Raw genomic sequence first — 7,499 nt, 5'->3', positions numbered from 1 at the left:
CCCTCCCCAACACCTCTCCTCCTTCATAAGAGCTTGGCGAATCCCTGCCGGAGTACTGCAGCTTCACCACCACCACGCGTCGTGCTGCAGTTGGAGCCCTCTTCCTCAACCTCTCCCTCCTCCTTGCTGGATTAAGGCGCGGGAGACGTCCTCGCTCCATACGTGTGTTGAACACGGAGGTGCCGTCCGTTCGGCGCTAGGATCTTCGGTGATTTGGATCACGACGAGTACAACTCCATCAACCCCGTTCTCTTGAACGCTTCCGCTCGTGATCTACAAGGGTATGTAGATGCACTCCTCTCTCCCTCGTTGCTAGATGACTCCATAGATTGATCTTGGTGATGCGTAGAAAAATTTTAAAATTCTGCTACGTTCCCCAACAGTGTTACGGTGCAAGACGTGCATGTACCACTAACTTGGTGCTAGATACATCCATTTGAGGGACAAGTTTTCTCGGACGAGGGAGTATTAGCTAGCCAAGAAATCAATTAAGCTATTTGGCTTCTCTATCGAGTCTTAGCTTTGCACATACGGGTGTGTTTGGTAGCATGTATGGACCTAGCTTAGTTGTTCCTCTCTTATACATGTTGAGTACAGACATGTTGAGTTCATGCAGTTGCTGTTGTTTGGCAGCGATGTATGCGCTAAGACATGCTGAGCTGAGACTTTCTTTGGCAGCCTGCATGTGTTTAAACATGCTGAACGATTTCGAATTCTAATTTTTTTAATGATGGACAAAATTGAAATAACATGAACACAAATTTAAACATATTTTGAAAATTAAAAAATGAAATTCTAAATATTTTTTCCAAAATTTAAATAAAATTTGAAATTCGTAACATATTTGAAATTCTTAACTTTTTGAAAATTTAAAAAAAATTGAATATTTTATAAAAAAGTAAACAAAATTTGAAATTCTTTTTTTAATTCAAACAAATTTTGATTTTTTTTAATTCTAGACATTTTTGAATTTTTTTCAAACATTTATTGAAAACTAAAAAAAATTAAAATCTGAATATTTTTTTAATTTAGACAATTCTGAAATTCTAAACTTTTTCAAAACTTTAAACAATTTTTGAAATTCTGAATATTTTTTTTGGAAATTTGAAATTATAAACATTTTTTAAAAATATAAACATATCTGGATGTTGTCTAGTGGGTGGGCACGAGGGTCAGGGCCAGCATGGCTGCCTCCATGCACCATGTCTAGGGTGCATGAGATGAGCATGGTTGAGGGCCCTTTTATGTATCAGATGGGCATAGCCCACGTGAGCCCATGCACCCTACCAAACAAGCAAATTGGGTCGAATTGGAAATTTTTACCCTCATGCACCCTACCAAACACACCCTACATGTTTGGTTGAGTCTTACCTAGCCAAGAAATCAATCAAAGGCCTTGTATGTACATATGCATGTGTCGTCCAAAGGTCGCGATTACGTACCTAGGTTGATGAGGGGGGGGGGGCACGACTCTCTTAGCCTTCTACACTTCTACATAGCTCCATCGTTGTTCTTCGGAGACAATCTTCGACGCCGAAGCTTCGCCGTTGTTCTCCGGAGACAGTCTCCAACACCGAAGCTTTGTCATTGTTCTTCGGAGACAATCTCCGACGCCTAAGAGGTTGGTTCATTACCTCGAGCGAGCTCGACGGAGCCGTTAACCATGCCATGGCGGCCGTGAATCAGCGCGCGGTGCATGAGGCCGTCATCGTCGCGATGGAGGAGGGCAGGGGCACCATATTCGATACCGTTCTACATGCTATGGAAGAAGGCATGGCTTCCCACGGCGACCCGACAAGGATGAGCAACAGAAGGACCTACTACAGCGGGCAATCGTCCAGGATTTGAGGTACGCTATCGTGTAATACTGTAATGCAACTAAAGAACCATGCCATTCCGTCATTGTTGGTTCTGATTTTCATATGAATGTAGGACGCGGGGAGCCGCCGAGCATGCATGGACCATGGAGGACCGGAGGGGAGGGAGATGAGCTGCGTCGGGAGCGGCCTTCATATCATATACTAAGTAAATAAAGCAAAATTTCACGGCCAATCGTAGTTAGCAAAGTTTGACGGCTTCGAGTTTGGGGAGAGCTGTGGTTTTGGGTCTGATTCAGCCGGAAACCCTTGATACCTTGTCATATCTCATATGTTTGAGTGTATTGGGACTTTGCTGCGAACGCTACTTCTTACTCACGGCGGCGTCGAATGCCTTGTGGATCATCGTTTGTGCATTTTAACCATTCTATGTATATCCTTTATCAGCAGAATAAACATGACGTATTGTACGCACTATCCCTGTTGGACTGGCTCATTATCCTGAGTGAGTTCCAGCCCACTGACAGAACATCTAGTGCCAATACAGATTTTGTCCGGTCCAGTTTGGATCCACCATCTTGAACAGGTTCCTAACTTAGAGCATCTCCAGCCGTTGGCCCCCCAGGAGGCGCTAAAAATCGCCCCCTAGAAATGCATCAGCGCAAAACGTGTGCTAGGGGCGTAATGCCACCCAGTCGCGGCGCCCACGGGATTTTTTTGAACGCCGCAAACACGGCGAGTTCATGCATATTTACGGCGACTTCAAACCAAATTCAACCGAACACGGCGCAAACATGGCGAGTTCATACATATTTAAAATAATTTACAAAAAGAAAAAACACTATTAGGCCCGCCCGCCGTCTCGCTCGCCCCGCCGCTCCTCGCCGGCAGCCGCCCTTGCAGTTCTACATGTCGAGGAGGCTGTAGAACCGCGTGTAGTCGCCGCCGCCGCCGCCGTCGTCGTCGCTGTCCCTGCTGCAACCCTCCCCCGGTTGGCGCGGCGGGTTGGACGGTCCGGTGGCGTCCTCGTCGTCATCGCTGTCGCGGATCACGACGCCGCGCTCGTCCTCACGCTCACGCTTGCGGGCGGCGATCTCCTCCAGGGCCCGGGTCTGCCGGGTCATCTCCGTCCGGAGATAGTCGTCGCGCACCCACCGCAGGGCGTCCGCGTCGGAGAAGCCGCACCGGGCTATCTCCTCGTACTCTGGGGGAAGACTGGGCTCCGGCTTGGGCGCGACGAGGACGAGGCGCCCGGAAGCGGGGGTGGAGTCGACGATGCGGATACTTGAGCTGCGGGCGCGTCGGCTGACAGGCGTGTCCTGGGGCTCCTGGGGCTCCGGCTTGACGGGGCGGAGGCAGGGAGAGCCGGTCGACCGACCGGACGAGGAGGAGGACGCCCAGGGTCCATGCGCCTCGGCGTCCACGAGCTCCCACGGCAGCGAGAGAAGGACGGCGGGGAGGGGTACTCCAGCCTCGGTGTGTTGCCACCCTCGATGTACTCGAGGACGACCTCCAGCGTGTGGCCGGGCACGCCCCACCATCGGCGCCGCCCCTCGGAGTTGAGCCTGCCGGAGGGCACGACGCCGTTGGTGGCCTCGAGCTGCTCGGCGTGACAGCGGTGGAAGTAGGGCTCCCAGAGCGGGCTGTCGGGGACGTAGCGCGGCCCCTCCCTCCTCGCCCGCGGCAGAGAGGCGCGAATACGCGCGATCTCCGCACGACGCGCCGCCCCGGTGGGCGGTGGTGGCACCGGGACCCCGCCGGCGCTGATTCTCCATGCCCCGGGCACCCGGATGCCCGGCGGGACTGGGTACTCGGCCTCGTAGAGGAGCCGAGCTTCGTTTTTGTGAAGGTGGCGGCGGCCGAAGCCGTTCGCCGCCGCGCCGTCACCTGGAAATCGTTCGGCCATTTCTACGAACTGGGACGGCGAGTGGAGAGGAAGGAAGGGGAGATAGGGCGCGTCGGCGGTGGAGACTCTGTGCGTGCCACCGGCGCACTGGGGTCGGCTTATATAGGCGAAGGCGGCGCGAGCACGCATGGCGGCCTCGTCTATGTGTGGCATGCGCGGGGACGCGCGTCGTCACGCCTTCACTGCGCCGCCCGTGAGGCATCAATGGCGGAGGCTGACCGGCACGGCAGTGCGCGACAGCTTTGGCATTGATTCGTCGCAGGAAACGAGGCGATGAGGACGACGAAGCGGCGAGAAGCGAGACGAGTCGCTGGCAAGGAGGGCCCGCGGCTCTTTCGTGCCAAAAACGATTCGCCCGGCGCCCCCGAACGCCCCCCAGCGCGCCGGGTTCGGGTTGGGTCCGCCGGCACCAATTTCGACCCGAGCCAGCGAAAATTAGGCCCTTGGGGGCGCGACTAGGCCGACTTTTTAACGCCGGCGGTCGAAAAGTCGCCTGGGGGGCCTTGTTGGGGGCGCGACTGAAAATGCTCTTAGGCCGCAATATGTACCAGTCTTGTATAATCAGAGCATGGGTCGTGCAATTAATCCGCAAGTGCGCCAACATGTCAGTTTTAATAATAATATTGATTCAAAAACCCTGGGTTTTTTTGGGGGGCAAAAACCCTGGTTTACATGAACCTGAATTTTCCTATGGCACATAAAAGTGCCAAATTTTATAATTCGTGTGCCACACATGGATCGATCTTTTAGTCGATTATTTTTTTTATAATAAATGGCCGTAAACATTTTTCTGACGGCAATTTGCTACTTGTTAAGCCCATTTATTATAAATATTTTAGAACAAAAATATACCTTATTCAAAAAAAATCTGATCTATTGTAACGTGGTTTTTCTCGTGGCACTTGAGCGTGCCAAATTTTGTAAGTCTTGTACCACACACTGTATAATAATTGGTCGTAGATTTTTTTTTATAACCGCATTTTGCCTCGCGTCGCCCATTTGTGATAAATATTTAAAACGAAAATACACCCATGGGCGGAGGCGTGCAACTCCTCGTTTACTACACAGCCACCGGCCATGTACTTCCTCACTGTTGCGAGGCAGCCACAGTAAATTCACTTCCACCGAGCAGGAACCCCCGGCGACAGGCATGCACTGTTTAGTGAACTCCATTCGCAGCCATCCACGACCGTAGCATCCGTTTCTCGCTCTATCTCACAGCATCTCAGCCACGCCCTCCATAGACCCTTTTCATGCGTTTTTGCCGCGCCGGTGCAAAACTAAAAAGGCTCAGTCATGCTTTTAGAAGCCCGTTTTTCGCCGGCTCGGGCCGAAACTGCCGGCGAACGTAGACCGAACCCGGCGCCCTGCGGAGCGCCTGGGGGCGCCGGCACAAGCGAAAAGAGTGTGTGGGTCCGCCCTGTCGGCGAGTCGAGCGCCTCTTCCCGCCGTTTCATCCCGCTATTCCCCCACTTCCCTCTCATTCTCTCCATTCCTCCCGCTCGCCTCCGCCGCCATGCCACCGAAGAAGTACGTCGTCCCCCGCGCCACGGCAACCGCGACCGCCTCCGTCGTCCAGCCGAAATAGAGGAAGTCGAGGGCGCCGCCGTCCAAGCCACCGGGCATGACAAACGCCGAGTGGAGGGCGGAAGTTCAGCGACGGAAGGCTGTCACCATCGACCGGCGGAACAGGGCGATCGTCAAGAAGGCCCGTGACAACGCGGTGCGTGCGGCCGCGGCTTCGGCGGACCAAGCCGAGGCCGAGGCGACTCGCGCGGGGATGATGAATCCACCCGGCAGCCACGCTCAGTATGCGCCCTTGGGCCAGCAAGGCGTCGGTTCTCCATCGCCGCAGCAGCCATGGGGATGCACGCCCTCGCCGGGCTACGCCGACAGGGACGCGCACGGTGGGTTCAACCCCAATGTCACCTTCCCCCATGGACACCCGACCCAGCGGATGCCCTCGCCCGCCTTCACCGGCGTGCAGTACCCTCCATATAACTACTTGCCGCCCGCGTACCCGTCCTCCCCGACGCCCCCTCTCCGCCGTGGCGCGCTGCCCTTCTCGCACCTAGGCGACATCGACGAGACCGAGGCCGACATGGACGACATCATCGCGACAGGCTCGGCCGCGGCCGCCGCGTCTCCCGGGTTCGTCACCCCGGACGACACGGTGGATCTCAGCAGCGGCAAGGACGACGAGCTCGACTACGTCTATGGCAAGGAGGAGCAGGAGGAACAGGAGGAGGAGGACGAAGAGGAGGAGGAGGAGGAGGAGGAGCTGGCGACTGTTCCGGTGAGGAGGAGCAAGAAGAAGAAGCAGGCGGCCAGGTCCGGCGAGTCGCGCATCAAGTGGGCGCCCAAGGAGGAGGAATGCCTCGCCGAAGCATGGAAAGTCGTCTGCCTCATCCCGACCACCGGCACGAACCAGAGCATCGCGAGACGTACTGGGAGCGCATCAAGGCCGAGTTCGACGAGCGCATACTCGTCGACCCCTACTTTAAAGGCGTCTACATGCAGCGCGGGGCGAAGGCGATGGCGAACCATTGGGGGCATATCCAGTGGCGTGCAACAAATGGCATGGGATCGTCGAGGAGGTCGCGGCTCGCCCAGAGAGCGGCGCCAGTGTTGAGGATCAGGTATGGCACGCCGGTCTCCCACCTCTCTTCGTTGTGTGCGCCCGCCAACTGTTTGTCCCTCCGCGCAGTTGCTGTGCATGTTCGCCATGTATCGGTAGGGCAACAGCGACGCCGAATTCAAGTACCTCCACGTTTACAAGCGCATTGATAAGTGCGAGAAGTGGGCGGAAGTTCGGCGCACCCTCGACAAGGCCAAGGAGACCTACAAGCCGGACACGCCGACTCCGGGCGCGTCAGAAGGGCGGCCGGACGGCAACAAATGTGCCAAGAAGGGGGAACACGCCGACGCGGCCACCTCTTGAGTGCAGGAGTCCATCTGTAACACCCCGTATGTAACTTGCCATATCGGTATTCCAAATCTTGCCATTTCCGGCACTAAGTTATTTTATTTCCACGTTGTCGGGTTTTTGTCTTTGTCATGCATCTCATATCATGTCATCATGTGCATTGCATTTGCATACGTGTTCGTCTCATGCATCCGAGCTTTTTCCCCGTTGTCCGTTTTGCATTCTGACGCTCCTATGTCCTCCGGTGTCCCTTTCTACTTCTTTTCGTGTGCGGGTATTAAACGTTTTCTGATTGGACCGAGACTTGTCATGCGGCCTTGGTTTACTACCGATAGACCGTCTCCGGTTTGATACTCCAACGGTTAACCGAGGAACCAAAAAGGCCTCGTGTTTATTGTAGCCCAACACCCCTCCAAAGTGGCCCAAAACCCACCTAAACCTCCTCCATCACCTAGGCCGTTCGATCACGATCGCGTGGACGCAAACCGTGCTCAACTTGAAGCCTCCTAGCTCCCTCTACCTCTATATAAAGGTCCCTCTCCCCCGAAATCCGGATCCCTAACCTAGCTTCCCCCTCCTCGTGCCGCCGGACGAAGTCCGCCAGGCCGGACACATCCGACCTGTCCCCGCCGCCGCCACGTGTCACGACGCGACTCGCCCATGCCCCGCGCCCACATCGCCGGCCCGGAGAGCCTAGGACGGGCCCTCCCGAGGCCCATCCGGCCGCGCCCCGCGCCGCTCCTCTCCATCGCGCGCGCCGCCACCGAGTCGTCCGCCGCCCTCCGCCACACCTTCGCCGGCCGCCGCGCCTCCCCAACGCCGGCGACCGCCGCCGTCGTCTCCGGCTCGC

This window comes from Triticum dicoccoides, chromosome 5A (assembly GCF_002162155.2).
Source record: "Triticum dicoccoides isolate Atlit2015 ecotype Zavitan chromosome 5A, WEW_v2.0, whole genome shotgun sequence".
NCBI classification, from domain to species: Eukaryota; Viridiplantae; Streptophyta; class Magnoliopsida; order Poales; family Poaceae; genus Triticum; species Triticum dicoccoides.
The sequence above is the reverse complement of the archived record's forward strand: the minus strand, read 5'-3'. Positions refer to the sequence as shown.